Source organism: Salvelinus fontinalis, chromosome 18 (genome assembly GCF_029448725.1).
Source record: "Salvelinus fontinalis isolate EN_2023a chromosome 18, ASM2944872v1, whole genome shotgun sequence".
Lineage (NCBI taxonomy): Eukaryota > Metazoa > Chordata > Actinopteri > Salmoniformes > Salmonidae > Salvelinus > Salvelinus fontinalis.
Window position 1 is genome coordinate 21938511 of NC_074682.1, and position 16779 is coordinate 21955289.

At 43.8% G+C, this 16779-nt stretch overlaps 1 pseudogene; it reads right to left on the reverse strand.

The window, feature by feature from the left end:
* Positions 1-11987: 11987 nt before the first annotated feature.
* LOC129815872 (olfactory receptor class A-like protein 1) lies at positions 11988-15231 on the reverse strand (annotated as a pseudogene).
* Between the last annotated feature and the right edge of the window lie 1548 nt (positions 15232-16779).

Genomic DNA, 16779 nt, shown 5'->3' on the forward strand with positions numbered 1-16779 from the left:
AAGTGAACCCACCAGGCTTGTACGTTGTGAGGATGTTGTACTAGCATGCTGAGCTCCTCTTGCCTTGGGTGTGCTGTGCATTCATTCCCCTCTGTTTACCAGACTGAGCACAGATGTCACTGGATCTCTGTCAACCTCCACGTTTTAAGTTACCGTTGCACCTTAGAAGCCATACCATTGTTGGTCAGCAGGTGGTGCATTCTCCTACCCCCTCATTTTATACCTTTGAGCCTCACTGCACAATATAGTTGTACTAATACTAGTAACAAGCCTAACTTTCCAAACTAAAGGCCATGTCACACTTTACTCAAGGAAGCTGCAATATGTGACATTTTGGACGACCCAAATAAAATTCACATGGAAATGTGAGATACAGATCTGTAATTCTCATTGAAAGCAAGTCCAAAAAGCAGTAGATCTGTTCTATGTGCTTCCCGTTCATAATTTTAGTTTTTGCATCTTTTACATTCGGTACATTCGGTGTACACCAGCTTCAAACAGCATAAAATAATATATTTTTGGTTGTTGAAAAGATATTTCACAGCGGTTTAGATTGTACAATGATTCTCTACACTTGTTTTGTCACATAAACTTAAATTAGGTAAACTATTCTAATTTTAGCATATTGCAGTGATTTCTGCATATTGCACCTTTACTCAACATTAGAGCACATGGCATTTATGTGCTACACATTAAACTGCTATGTTGTCTTGAAAACTGATGCTGTTTCATTCTCATGCTGCAGGGGATCACAGGAGGTTGGTGGCACCTTAATTGGGGATAATGGGCTCGTGGTAATGACTGGAGCGGAATCAATGGAATGGTATCAAATAGACCAAACACATGGTTCCCAGGTGTTTGATGTCATTCCATTTGCTCCATTCCAACCATTATTATGAGACGGTCACCCCTCAGCAGCTTCCTGTGCAGGGGATGTAATATAATGTGCGACTGAGGACCCATCAGATATCCATTATTCAGGTTTGAGTGGGCAGAGTTGGCTCCTCTTGCTCTGGGACAACACAAGCAGATTCACTTTTCCATAATATCTTCATGTAAAGCTGTGTGAGGCTCTTAAAATCTCATCCACTCCTGGTGTGTTAATGTAGCCTAAAGTACCTGTGCCTGTACCAGTGATTACTGTGTATTCATTGTAAAGAGCTTGCTCCTGTGATTTAAAACACTTTCTTTGAAGAATCAAAGCTTCATATTACTTATGCTGGTCTAGTTCCACACCGTGTGTATATGTAACAATAATATCTGAGTGGCGCAGCAGTCTAAGACCCTGGTTTGAGTCCAGGCTGTCCCACAACCAGCTGTGATTGCGAGTCCCATAGGGCGGCGCACAATTGGCCCAGTGTTGTCCAGTTTAGGGTTTGGCCGGGGTAGGCTGTCATTGTAAATAAGAATTTGTTCTTAATTAAGGATCCACCCCTTTTTTTCAATTTTCACCTAAAATGACACACCCAAATCCGCCTGAAGCTCAGGCCCAGAAGCAAGGATATGCATATTCTTGGTACCATTTGAAAGGAAACACTTTGAATTTTGTGTAAATGTGAAAGGAATGTAGGAGAATGTAACATAATACAGTAGATCTGGTAAAAGATAATACAAAGAAAAAAAAACGTATTTTGTATTTATTTGTACTATCATCTTTGAAATGCAAGAGAAAGGCCAAAATGTATTATTCCAGCCCATGTGCAGTTTAGATTTTGGCCACTAGATTTCAGCAGTGTTTATGCAAAGTTTTAGACTGATTCAATGAACCATTGTATTTCTGTTCAAAATGTTGACTGACTGCCCAAATGTGCCTACTTTGTTTATTAATAACTTTTCATGTTCAAAATGGTGAACTCTCCTCAAACAATAGCATGGTATTCTTTCACTGTAATAGCTACTGTAAATTGGACAGTGCAGTTAGATTAACAAGAATTTAAGCTTTCTGCCAATATAAGATAAGTCTATGTCCTGGGAAATGTTCTTGTTACTTACAACCTCATGCTAATCGCATTAGCCTACATTAGCTCAACCGTCCCATGGAAGGGACACCAATCCCGAAGAAGTTTGAACTGACTTGCCTAGTTAAATAAAGGACAAATAAAATCACCACCCCCATGGGAGCAGCCTTACGGATGTATCGCTATGCCATCCTGACAATGTATTCCCATGCTTTACATAAAGCACTTTGCCATTTTTGTCTGGCAGTGGTGGAAAAAGTACTCAATTGTCATACTTGAGTAAAAGTTAAGATACCTTAATAGAAAATGAAAAAGTGAAAGTCACCCAGTAAAATACTACTTAAATAAAGTGTAAAAGTATCTGGTTTGAAATGTACTTAAGTACAGTGGTGGAAAAACTACTCAGTTGTCATACTTGGGTAAAAGTTAAAAGTAACATTAAATGCTAGACATTAAATTCCTTATTTTAAGCAAACCAGACTACACGATTCTCTTGTTTTTTTTAATTATTTACAGACAGCTAGGGGCACACTCCAACACTCAGACATAATTTACAAACGCAGTATTTGTGTTTAGTGAGTCCGCAAGACCAGAGGCAGTAGGGATGACAACGCGTTATATTGATGGGTACGTGAAATAGACCATATTGCTGTCCTGCCGGAGCATTCGAAATGTAACAAATACTTTTGAGTGTATAGGAGTAAAATGTACATATTTTCTTAAGGACTGTAGTGAAGTAAATGTAAAAAATAAATTACAGATACCCCAAAAAACTACTTAAGTAGTTCTCAGAGTATCTCACTGGAGGAAAATGTAATAGTCAAGATAGATTTTCCAGCTGCAGCATACTTTTAGTGCCTCATGTTTTACATTTTGGCAAGTATGGTCTTGTTGTGCCACATTTCAGTCTGTTTAGGGGAAATAGTTGAGAATCTGTGATTCTGCTGCTTCTTTGAGGTCTCGACCTTTCCTTAAGGTCTTCCCTTTATTTACCTATAGGGGTGGTAGAGGAGGGGAGAGAGCGATGTGGTTTTTAAATGTATTATTCTATACTTAAATCCAAGACACTCCATTTAGTATGATATGTTACGTTCCGTGTGGCATGTATTAATTTGTGGATGTCGATTATCCATTTCATATGATATGTCACAAATTACAATTTGTACAATATGTTATGAATTTTTCAACAACTACAACATGTTACAAATTTGCAAAATGTATGACATGTTACAAATTCCAGTTTGGTGTGACTAACATTAGCTGGGGGTTGCTAATGCTAACATTAGCTAGCTTGCTAAACTTAGCTAGGCTAGGGGTTAGGGGATAAGGTTAGGGTGAAGGTTAGGATTGATTAGGTCAGGGGTGTAACGTTCGTCTGGTGGTGTATGAACGGACCAAGGCGCAGCGGGTGTTGAATACATAACTATTTATTTCAAAACAGACGAAACACTGACAAAACACTAGAACAAACTACAAAACAATAAACGAAGGCAACAGACCTGAAACAAACGAACTTACATATAGACGAAGAACGCACGAACAGGAACAGACTACCTTAAACGAACGAACAAACGAAACAGTCCCATGGGGATTTACACAGACACAGGAACAATCACCCACAAACAAACAGTGAGAACAACCTACCTTAATATGACTCTCAATCAGAGGAAATGAAAACCACCTGCCCCTAATTGAGAGCCATACCAGGCAACCCATTAACCCAACATAGAAAACACATAACATAGACTACCCACCCAAACTCACGCCCTGACCAATTAAACACATACTTAACAGAAAACGTGTCAGGTCAGGAACGTGACAGAACCCCCCCCTCAAGGTGCGAACTCCGGGCGCACCCCTAAAACTCAAGGGGAGGGTCTGGGTGGGCATCTGTCCGCGGTGGCGGCTCCGGCGGTGGACGAGGACACCACTCCACCACTGTCTTTGTCCACCTCCTTAGCGTCCCTTGAGTGGCGACCCTCGCCCCCGACCATGGTCCAGGAACCTTCACCAACGCCCCTCTACAATAGAGGAGACAACTCAGGACAGAGAGGTAGTTCAGGACAAAGAGGTAGCTAAGGACAGAGAGGTAGCTTAGGACAGAGAGGCAACTCTGGACTAGTGGCAGCTCCGGACTGAGAGGCAACTCTGGACTAGTGGCAGCTCCGGACTGAGTGGCAGCTCCGGACTGAGTGGCAGCTCCGGACTGAGTGGCAGCTCCGGACTGTAGGGCAGCTCCGGACTGTAGGGCAGCTCCGGACTGTAGGGCAGCTCCTGACTGTAGGGCAGCTCCTGACTGTAGGGCAGCTCATGACTGTAGGGCAGCTCATGACTGGAAGGCAGCTCATGACTGGAAGGCAGCTCATGACTGGAAGGCAGCTCATGACTGGAAGGCAGCTCATGACTGGAAGGCAGCTCATGACTGGAGGGCAGCTCATGACTGGAGGGCAGCTCATGACTGGAGGGCAGCTCATGACTGGAGGGCAGCTCCTGACTGGAGGGCAGCTCATGCAGCTCCTGACTGTCTGGCGGCTCTGGCAGCTCCTGACTGGCTGGCGGCTCTGGCAGCTTCTGACTGGCTGGCGGCTCTGGCAGCTCCTGACTGGCTGGCGGCTCTGGCAGCTCCTGACTGGCTGGCGGCTCTGGCAGCTCCTGACTGGCTGGCGGCTCTGGCAGCTCCTGACTGGCTGGCGGCTCTGGCAGCTCCTGACTGGCTGGCGGCTCTGGCAGCTCCTGACTGGCTGGCGGCTCTAGCAGCTCCTGACTGACGGACGGCTCTGGCGGCTCCTGACTGACGGACGGCTCTAGCGGCTCCTGACTGACGGACGACTCTAATGGCTCGGGACAGACGGGCGGCTCAGAAGGCGCTGGGCAGACGGATGGCTCAGAAGGCGCTGGGCAGACGGATGGCTCAGAAGGCGCTGGGCAGACGGATGGCTCAGACGGCGCTGGGCAGACGGATGGCTCAGACGGCGCTGGGCAGACGGATGGCTCAGACGGCGCTGGGCAGACGGATGGCTCAGACGGTGGTGGGCAGACGGATGGCTCAGACGGTGCTGGGCAGACGAGCAGTGCAGGCGGCGTTGGGCAGACAGCCGACTCTGACCTGCTGAGGCGCACAGTAGGCCTGGTGCGTGGTGCCGGAACTGGTGGTACCGGACTGGAGACACGCACCTCAAGGCTAGTGCGGGGAGCAGGAACAGGGCACACTGGACTCTCGATGCGCACTATAGGCCTGGTGCGTGGTACCGGAACTGGAGGTACCGGGCTGAGGGCACGCACCTCAGGGCGAGAAGGAACAGTGCGTACAGGGCTCTGGAGACGCACAGGAGGCTTGATGCGTGGTGCCGAAACTGGAGGCACTGAGCTTGAGACACGCACCACAGGGAGAGTGCGTGGAGGAGGAACAGGGCTCTGGAGACGCACTGGAAGCCTGGTGCGTGGTGTAGGCACTGGTGGTACTGAGCTGGGGCGGGAAGGTGGCGCCGGATATACCGGACCGTGCAAGCGTACTGGCTCCTTTGAGCACTGAGCCTGCCCAACCTTACCTGGTTGCATGCTCCCCGTAGCCCGTCCAGTGCGAGGAGGTGGAATAACCCGCACTGGGCTGTGTTGGCGAACCGGGGACACCATGCGTAAGGCTGGTGCCATGTACACCGGCCCGAGGAGACGTACTGGAGGCCAGATATGTTGAGCCGGCTTCATGGCACTTGGCTCAATGCTCACTCTAGCCCGGCTAGTGCGGGGAGGTGGAATAACCCGCACCGGGCTATGAACACGTACAGGAGACACCATGCGCTCTACTGCGTAACACGGTGTCTGCCCGTACTCTCGCTCTCCACGGTAAGCCCGGGAAGTGGGCGCAGGTCTCCTACCTGCCCTAGACCCACTACCTCTTAGCCCCCCCCCAAGAAATGTTTGGGTTGTACTTGCGGGCTTCCACCCTTGCTTCCGTGCTGCCTCCTCATATCGTCGCCTCTCCGCTTTAGATGCCTCCAGCTCCGCCTTGGGGCGGCGACACTCCTCTGGCTCTGCCCAGGGTCCTTCTCCGTTCAGAATCTCTTCCCATGTCCATTCCTCCTTGACCCACTGCTGCTGTCGCTGCTGTCCGTTAACCCGCTGCTTGATCCGGGTTTGGTGGGTGATTCTGTAACGTTTGTCTGGTGGTGTATGAACGGACCAAGGCGCAGCGGGTGTTGAATACATAACTATTTATTTCAAAACAGACGAAACACTGACAAAACACTAGAACAAACTACAAAACAATAAACGAAGGCAACAGACCTGAAACAAACGAACTTACATATAGACGAAGAACGCACGAACAGGAACAGACTACCTTAAACGAACGAACGAACAAACGAAACAGTCCCATGTGGATTTACACAGACACAGGAACAATCACCCACAAACAAACAGTGAGAACAACCTACCTTAATATGACTCTCAATCAGAGGAAATGAAAACCACCTGCCCCTAATTGAGAGCCATACCAGGCAACCCATTAACCCAACATAGAAAACACATAACATAGACTACCCACCCAAACTCACGCCCTGACCAATTAAACACATACCAAACAACAGAAAACAGGTCAGGAACGTGACAAGGGGAAGCTTAAAAGGTTAAGGTTAGGGTTAGGGGAAGGGTTAGTTAACAGGTTAAGTAGTTGCAAAGTAGCAAAAAATTGTAAGTAGTTGTAAAGTTGCTAATTAGCTAAAATGCTAAGGTTGTCCGTGATGAGGTTCAAACGCACAACCTCTGGGTTGCTAGACATTCGCGTTATATACGCCCACCCATCCACCCTGACCAACCACCTTCCTAACGTTCTGTCTTATATAACCATACCAAACTTATCATATCATATCATACTAATTTGAGTGTCCTGGAGTTACGTTTACTATGTCATGTCTAGTCTATGAGAACAGTCTGGAGAGAGATGGAGAGAGTAGTGAGGCTGTTGCTATGTCATCACATGCCCTGCCCATGATGTATAACTTTACAAGTTCTGATTTGTTGCTCCAAGGCGAAGATAACCATCTCTGACTGTTTATAGCGGAATAGTAAATGTCTGAATCAGCTCTGTATGTCAGCATATGTGTAGTGTAAAGACATCCTCTCATCTGTGTTTTCATTGTATTTGCAAGACCAATTCCTTGTGGTAAAAAATGCTCCTCAGCAACTTGTTTTAACCAATATGGTACAGTAGTTGACTGCTGTAAGACCCTGTGGGCAACGAGTCAGTAGCCCCAGTGACTAGTGGATGTAGCCTACATTCTGAGTAATTGACCACCCCTTTGGAAAAGGATTCCCCTTTATCAGGCACTGGAGATGATGTGCACAAGTAAAGTACTACACTACAACCCAAGACTGCCAGAATTCAGGACAGGTGCAGCGTGTTCCATCTTGTCTACATTCCACACCGGTCTATGGAGCTCCCATGGTGGAAAATTCCACCTCTCTGGATTGAAAGAGAAGAAGGGGTGGCCAAGGGACCACAATAACTCAACCTAGTACTGTGTGGAATAACCTGTTTCTGTAGAACTGGCCTCTTTAAAAGCTTTAGTTTCAAGAAAATAATTGTATGGTATGGATATTTGTTGCCATGGTGAAACACTATGGACACTATGGAGCCAATGTTTTACATTTTGAACTTTATTTTTGTATTTTTCCACCTTTTTTGATCGTGTCTCATCGCAGCAACTCCCCAACAGGTTCGGAAGGCAAAGGACGAGTCATGCTTCCTGCGAAACACGACACACCAAACCATGCTTCTTAACACCCACCTGCCCGCTTAACCCGGAAGCCAGCAGCACCAATGTGTCGGAGGAACACCATTCACCTGTGACTGAGGTCAGCCTGCAGGCACGCAATCCGCCACGAGAAGTCGCTAGAGCGCGATGAGCCAAGTAAAGCCCCCCCCCGGCCAAACCCTCACAACGGTAGGCCAATTGTGCGCCGCTTTATGGGACTCCCGATCACGGGCCGGTTGTGATACAGCCCGGGATCGAACCCAGGTCTGCAGTGACGCCTCTTGCACTGCGACGCAGTGCCTTAGATCGCTGCGCCTTAGACCGATCCTACATTTTGAACTTTTGAACATGCTGCCAGGCTGTGTCTCTTCTGTGTCACTGCTGAAAGACAGATGAGGTGACATCCTAATCCAAAATAAAATAAACTTCAATCAGGGCCAGACTCAGGGTCCCTCAGGAGTTACAATCAACCCTCCCCAAGCTTCAGCCCTTCAGCCTTCAGCTCTTAACCACAATCATTAAATGAGATTAGAATCTTGGAGCTAGGGTTTTGTATTCAGGGAGCACACAGCACGCCACAGACACCCCCAAGGGATAACACTGGATTGGCTCATTGGTTTTCATCAAAATAATTGATCTCTGTAAACTGACACCGTAATGTAGATCAGCCCTTCCAGATATTGATTCATTTCACTTCCCGGTACCAAATAAACTGACCAAAAATGTTCCATACTCACAAGAAGCTTATTTCTCTCAAATTTTGTGCACAAATTTGTTTACATCCCTGTTAGTGAGCGTTTCTCCTATGCCAAGATAATCCATCCACCTGACAGGTGTGGCATATCAAGAAGCTACAAGCATTTCGCTACACCCGCAATAACATCTGCTAAATATGTGTATGTGACCAATAAAAAATGTATTTGACTTTAAAAAAAGCATGGTCGTTACATAGGTGCACCTTGTGCTGGGGACAATAAATGGCCACCCCTTTGTCACACAAAACAATGCCACAGATGTCTCAAGTTTTGAGGGAGAGTGCAATTGGCATGCTGACTGCAGGAATGTCCACCAGAGCTGTTGCCAGAGAATCGATTGTTCATTTCTCTGCCATAAGCTGCCTACAACGTAGTTTTAGAGAATTTGTCAGTACGTCCAACAGCCTCACAACCAGAGAGCTCGTGTAACCACGCCAGCTCAGGACCTCCACATCCGGCTTCTTCACCTGAGGTATCTGAGGAGTATTTCTGTCGGTAATAAGCCCTTTTATGGGGAAAAAGTCATTATGATTGGCTGGGCCTGGCTCCCCAGTGGGTGGGCCTGGCTGCCAAGTGGGTGGGCCTATGCCCTTGAAGGCCCACCGATGGCTGCACCCCTGCCAAGTCATGTGAAATCCATAAATTAGGGCCTAATTAATTAATTAAAATTAACTGATTTCCTTATATGGACTGTGTGTTTATCTACTGTACTGCCAGGTTGGCTTGTCACAAATTCTCACAAAATGTCTGCTTGCCTCGTGATGGGGTTCTGCTTTGCTTCCCCGCCTTCCCCTTCTATTTTGTCTCTGCTTGTACAATATTTGGCAGTGAGTAATGTGTTGGCTAAAGGTGAAACTCAGAGCTGCACTCTCTCTGATCCAAAGCGTTGCTGAGGAAGATTACAGCCAGCCTTGAATGTTGTGCAAGTCCAGACAGAGCAACACATATCTCACCTGAAAGTATAGGCTGGGAGGAGACTGTGGCTGTGACTGGCCCCGGGCCCTCAGAGGGCTCTTGCAACTCCACATCCCCCTATCGACTGTGTGGCCTGCTTCACCCAGGGGCTCATCTGACATTCAGTCTCCTCAACTGGATCAGAGTAATATTAGAGAATCCTGCATGATAGACCTTAATGCGTTATTCAGGACTAGAGACAGCAATTTTTTTTACACATTACATGAGAAGACACCAAATATAGTAAACTGACATTACAAAAACTGTGCATTCATGTTGATATGATATCTACCATCACAAAATTGAAACATGTTCTCATTCAGGCAGGAAGCAGAATATAGAGGTGCTGCTGTATTCCTTTCCTGCATTGCAGCATTCCAGGCATGTTGAAACATTGTCCTCTCCTCTCCCTCTGGAACTGGGGAAGTGGAAATAGAGCTATGGGCCACATACATTGGGGTCCAAAATGTTTGACAGAGCAAAAAGAGCAAAAAGAGCAAAAATGACTGTGTGAAATAGTGTAAATAATTCAAACACTGAGCTATATTGTATTGTCAATATTTTTATTTTTTATTTTATACTAATACAATTGCTCAGAGAAAGATATTTTGTTTAACAAGTGATACAAAAATTCTCAAAAAGGTAGGGGTCAATGGCACTGAGCATTTTTCTAAAATGTTTTATGAGTTGGACAATACATTGGGAGGGATCTTAGACCATTCCTCCATACTTAAATTTATTTTTATTTAACCTTTATTTAACTAGGCAAGTCAGCTAAGAACAAATTCTTATTAACAATGACGGCCTATCCCAGCCAAACCCGGACAACGCTGGGCCAATTGTGCACCGCCCTATGGGATTCCCAATTATACAGAATCCTTCCAGATCCTTGATACCCTTTGTCTGTGCTTATGGACTGCCCTCTTCAATTCAAACCACATGGCCATTGCAAAATGTTGATTTTATGGTCAATTAACTATTTATTTGTGGATTTTAATGTGTTCTTGAGGTTATTTTCTTGCTGGAAGATCCACTTGTGGCCAAGGCAACTAGGTTTTTGGCAAAACATTTCCTGGTACTGGGTAAAGTTCATGATGCCGTTTACCTTAACAAAGGCCCCAGAACCAATGGATGCAAAATAGCCCCATAACATTAAAGTTACACAACCATATTTTACAGTAGGTATGGGGTTCTTTCTTGCTTATGCATTCTCATTTCGATGCCAAACCCACCACTGGTGTGAGTGGCCAAAGAGCTCTATTTTCATGTAATCTGATCAAAGCACCTATTCCAATCAAAGTACTAATGCCGTTTAGCAAACACCAGACGTTTACAATTGTTGGATGACATGAAAAAAGAGCTCTTTGGCCATGCATTCTTTAAGGGGCTACCTGTGTCTATTAAATTACTGTTATTTTGCATACAAGTTTCATGCATGAAGTTTCATTTTTATCTCCATGTTTTCTCCCCTAGTTGCAGTCCTTCAGAATACCAGTAAATTCCATTGTCAACCTGTCCAGACAGGTTCCACTCTGGTGAGAAGGTATGGAGGGGAGGATGGGTAGTTGAGGGATGAGAGGGAGGAGTGACGGGCTGGGTAGATGATATCCCACACATTTCCATAGAATTTCTGACCAAAGATGCACAACTTACATCAATAGATGCACTGTTGTCAAGCATAGACAGTCAAAGACAAAGCTATTGAACAATCTACTGTGTTGACCTATAATAGTAATAGAATAAAGCCAAATGGTCTATCCATTTCAGCAGTTTATGATTGTTTATGCTTTGAGTATGATAATGTGTTATTATAATTTCTTATACTGAATTGTACAAATGGATGTGGAACGAACGATACTATTAACTAATGTTAGGTGTTTGTTCGTGGGATAGTTTGTTTCTCAAGGGAGGGGAATACATTTTATTCTGTCATTAGAATTTGTCCAGGAGGGCTATATTAGGGCATTCGCCAGATTTAAAATAGGTGGGGCGAGGCTTGCCCTTTTTGCTGCAATGCCATTGGTCCATGCTGTAAGCTAAAATGCCTCTACATAGGGCAGGTAAAAAGACAGTGAGACTGACATTAGGCACTGCAGAAAAAGGATTCATCTGGATTACTTCATTTTATTTATCTTTCAATGCAAATTTACAGAAAACTCTCAGAGACATCTTGACTTTTTTTTGTCTTCAATGATTACTCTTAAATCAGTCCTCAAATATTTGTAATAATCTTTTGATGAAACTTGCTCATAGTGTTTGATGACTGTTGTTTGATGTTTGGTATTTGTACTTGCATTGTGTTTTGTTTTTAGTTATGGATCAAACAAGAACCAAGAGTTGAAAAGTCAATCTCCAGTAAGGTGAGTCAGATTTGAAATGTACAGTATCGATGTAAAGGGAGAGTATGCAGTGACCCAGACATTCATCCCGTTGATTGATAGGTAGCAGTCGTGATATGGAAATGTTATATTCTACTCAGTATTGCAAAAATAAAAAGACAATGTTCCTAGTCCAGGATTACATACAAATCTATGTGATTCTGAGCCACAGAAGCATCAGTGCTGTCTCTACATGTCTAGCAGGGCTAAGGCATTCACCTGGGCCTGGAACACACTGGAGGAATGGAACAGAACAGAAGCAGGTCTCATCTTGTACAGGGAGAGGCTGGCACACCCTTTACACACGCACAATAAACAGATACATTCCCTCTAGAAGTATGTCATTCTTCTCTCCTCAGTGTTTTATGTTCCATTTTGACTCATTTTGTGTTTTGTTTTCTGATAAGGTTCCAAGGAGTACTCAGCTATGAATTGGGGCAAAGGAAAAGACTCATAGGCTGACTGGAATTAGCCATGCATTCTATCCTTCATTCCACCGGAGTCTGTGGCATGAACCATTCAGATTTCAGTGTTGTGAAGAGTAAGAAACATGGACTTTATCGTCAATAGAAAAGATTAGAGAATTGGATTCTCTACTCTGTGACTATGGACTCAAATCAGTAACTTAAATGAATTTAGCATTGTTTTCAGCATTGTACTGCAGACATACTGTATATAAAAAAAAACATTAGGAGTATTTTTTACATAGATCAGTAAAGAATCAAAGCCTGACGGAGCGGTGCAAACATGAATAAAGTGTTACTACCTGCATTAGATTTAATTTATATTTCTGTTTATCGTTTGGTGTATGACACACTTGCAATCTCTACAAGAGCATGGTGGGTCAGATTCTTGGTCATTAATATTCACCATTCATGATCATTTCTGTGACCTATGACCGACCAGGTCAGTACAGGTTCATCAAAGCTGGGCCCGAGAGACTGAAAAACAGCTTCTATCTCAAAGCGATCAGACTGTTAAATAGCCATCACTAGCCGGCTTCCACCCGGTTAAGCAACCCTGCACCTTAGAGGCTGCTGCCCTATATACATAGACTTGAAATTACTGGCCACTTTAATAGTGGAACACTAGTCACTTTAATAATGTTTACATACTGCTTTACTCATCTCATATGTATATACTGTATTTTATTCTACTGTATTTTAGTCAATGCCACTCCGACATTGCTCAATCTAATATTTATATATTTCTTAATTCCATTATTTTACTTCTAGATGTGTGTATTGTTGTGAATTGTTAGATACTACTGCACTGTTGGAGCTAGGAACACAAGCATATCGCTACACCCACAATAACATCTGCTAAATATGTGTATTTGACCAATAAAATTTCATTTGATTTGATTTTTGATTTGCCATGCAGTACCTCTACTGATATAATGCATCTAAAAAACAAGTTGCATCTAAAATGAAAATATATGTGGCCAGGCACATAATACAAAGCCCTTTAAGAGTACCAAAAATGTTTGTTGTAATTGCCATATGAAAACTAATGACTCACTCTTTGTACATAAATGAGGTTGTGAAATCACAAGTTGTCATTCAGACACCCTTAACCCCACCCCTCCTAGTCCCTTTTACTCAGCCCTGGCTTTCCTGAAGTAGAATACAACTACATGCAAATGGAAATATCACCCCTAGTGAATAATTTAATCAAGGGCATATCTTTCCTCATGCAACTTCTTCTAACTTGATATGGATTCATCTAAGTAGATACAAATGTCTACATGTATAATATCAACCAATCAGATACTTTTATCTTAGCCATCTCATCTTTAGTATTTGGCCTTAATTGAAAACCATCCCTCTCTCACATTTCCATCATATTTCTATTCAAAGATTGAATGTATCATTCTTGTTCTAAAGAGAGCTGGTTTTCCCATGAGACCGTACCTGGGTCTCTGTGGGGCAATTAACTATCTTCATTAGCAATGAGACATTTTGCAGACCCTATTCAAAGTGTTAATTGCTATGAAAGAGACTGCTGGAAGTCATTTGACAGCTATTGTGTGCTTTAGTCATCCAGTTATAATTCTTCCACCCAATTAAGATGAAGGAGCATAATGAATGAACAAACAAAACGATAACAGGACAAATCTGGAATGATTACAATCCTGGCAATTTCACTAATTGGACCGTGCGACAAAAAAGGCTCAAACTCTACTTCGATGCATATTTGTTATTTTCTAGACACGTTCATTTCTAGCAACATATTGGTTTCATGACCTTCCAGTTCTGTAAATCCAAGCATGCCATCAACTTTGGGACATAAGTCAAAACAGCTCAAACAATAATGTGATATGCTGAAAAATATTAACTGAGATAAAAATCTAATTTAAAAACTAGAGTACATGAGTTCAAGATACTTTTGCCACACATTTCACATTGTACAATGTTAGCTCTATATGTTTAATAATCCATATTCTAATAGCAACATAATTCATTAATAATCAACATTCCTCATCTTTGTAACCATATCTGACCACAATAATGTCCCTAACTCACACAGTAGATAGTGTAGTGGCGCTGTCCTGAACAGGCCTCTCCTGTACCACACACCTCAGCCTGCTGTTCATCTTCCTGTTGGTGGCTATGATCAGCAGGGGGCTGAGTGCTGCATACAGCGGCAGGAAGAATATGTGCACAGTCCAGGAACATGTACGGGGTCACCAAGGCCACTACAGCTTTAGCTGCCCGCTGCTCTGCCCCACCACTGGCCCCAAATCTGCTGCAGAGTCCCTTCACCTGTTGGCTGTGGCAGTACAGAAACACCAGGATAACCAGACTGGCCATCAGGGCCATGGGCACCACGTCCCTCCCCACCTGGACAGCCCCGTTCACCTGCGTGGACTGCATAGAAGGGAAGCGAACAAATTAATGCTGTGCTGCATGAGGCCCGATTCGTTCCAGGGGCCCAGGGACAAGGCTATGGCTGCAGGAAGCTAGCCAGGGTCTCTAGCAGGCAGCACACGCCCACCACAAGCAGGTTGGCACAGGCCAGGTGCAGCACGATAGCATCAGCAGGATGGAGCTGGGGCTCCTGGTACAGTGCCAGGTGGAATGCCAAGATGACAGCAGTGTTTCTTGGGACATCAACCACAGTGAGAGACAGGTACAGTAGTCCCCAGACCACCTCCTCTGATTCCGTGGTTGCAGAAATAGAGGATATGAAAATATATGTCAAATCAGTATTTGTCAATATATGCAATCATCTCAGAAGGCCATTGCATACATCAGTTATTTTACCTGAGAGGAATTCTTTATGATGTTGGAGTCTGATCACTAGTGTGTTTGTAAACCAGACCAAAGTCCCCTTGGCTAGGGAGTTTCCTTGTGTTCTTATACTCTCAGAGAGATTCAGTAACTGTTGGTGGTGATCAGCATGGTCCACTGACTTTAGGCTCCTCTTTCATCTCCCTCCAATTACCTGAGATCAATACAGATGACTGCATCTGTTCCAGCTGTGGCTATATGGCACCAAAACATGTAATCAGGACTGAGGACAGAATGACACCAAATAAAAGAAAATTGAGGTCTCAAGGAGTATCTATATGTCAAGTTATTGTGCAAAGAAAGCATTCGAATGGGGACAAAACCCTTTGTCTAATGCTCAATGTATTCCCAGCCATAATTATCACTTTCAATTCTCATAGACTAGGCCTACTGTTCTATTTCATTATTTTTCTATGGTTTCTTTGAATCGCTTTCTGCTACGGTCCAGGTAAGGAATAACAACAAGACTATAGTGCCCCCCTCTGGAGAATGATGTGACACGACAAGTGTATAATTTTTGCCATTCAAAAAGGTCTGACATAGGAGTAAAATAGTTACCCCAAACAGAAAAATTATGTATGAGCAATGTATGTTTGATTTAGTTTGTGATTGATGTTTGTAATGAGATGCATAACAAGTCAGATAGACTTGAGCTTGTTTGATGTCATTGATGTGAAACACGCCTCACTGTCACGCTGGCTCCTCTGTCGGAGATAAAAGTGCTGAAGCAAAGACCTTGGTCCATAAAAACAGACTGGAATTCCACTAAAAGGTATATTTATGCCTGTGAGTCCCACTCCTGGGAGAGTATACTTATTTAGATTTTCAACAGTCGTCTGTAGTTTTTGACAACCTGTTTGAGGCATTGAAATGAAAAATAAATCTATAAAGAAATTCGAAAGGGGGGAAAACAAGTCTAGTCTAGTCTGGGTAAATTACCTTTTAATGGCGTCAGACCGAGGCTCTGCATCTGTCCTCGTGCTACTAGACCTTAGTGCTGCCTTTGATACCATCGATCATCACATTCTTTTGGAGAGACTGGAAACCCAAATTGGTCTACACGGACAAGTTCTGGCTTGGCTTAGATCTTATCTGTCGGAAAGATATCAGTTTGTCTCTGTGAATGGTTTGTCCTCTGACAAATCAACTGTACATTTCGGTGTTCCTCAAGGTTCCGTTTTAGGACCACTATTGTTTTCACTATATATTTTACCTCTTGGGGATGTCATTCGAAAACATAATGTTAACTTTCACTGCTATGCGGATGATACACAGCTGTACATTTCAATGAAACATGGTGAAGCCCCAGAATTACCCTCGCTAGAAGCCTGTGTTTCAGACATAAGGAAGTGGATGGCTGAAAACGTTCTACTTTTAAACTCGGACAAAACAGAGATGCTTGTTCTAGGTCCCAAGAAACAAAGAGATATTCTGTTAAATCTGACAATTAATCTTGATGGTTGTAAAGTCGTCTCAAATAAAACTGTGAAGGACCTCGGCGTTACTCTGAACCCTGATCTTTCTTTTGAAGAACATATCAAGACTTTTTTCCATCTACGTAACATTGCAAAAATCAGAAATGTTCTGTTCAAAAATGATGCAGAAAAATGTATCCATGCTTTTGTTACTTCTAGGTTAGACTACTGCAATGCTCTACTTTCCGGCTACCCGGATAAAGCACTAAATAA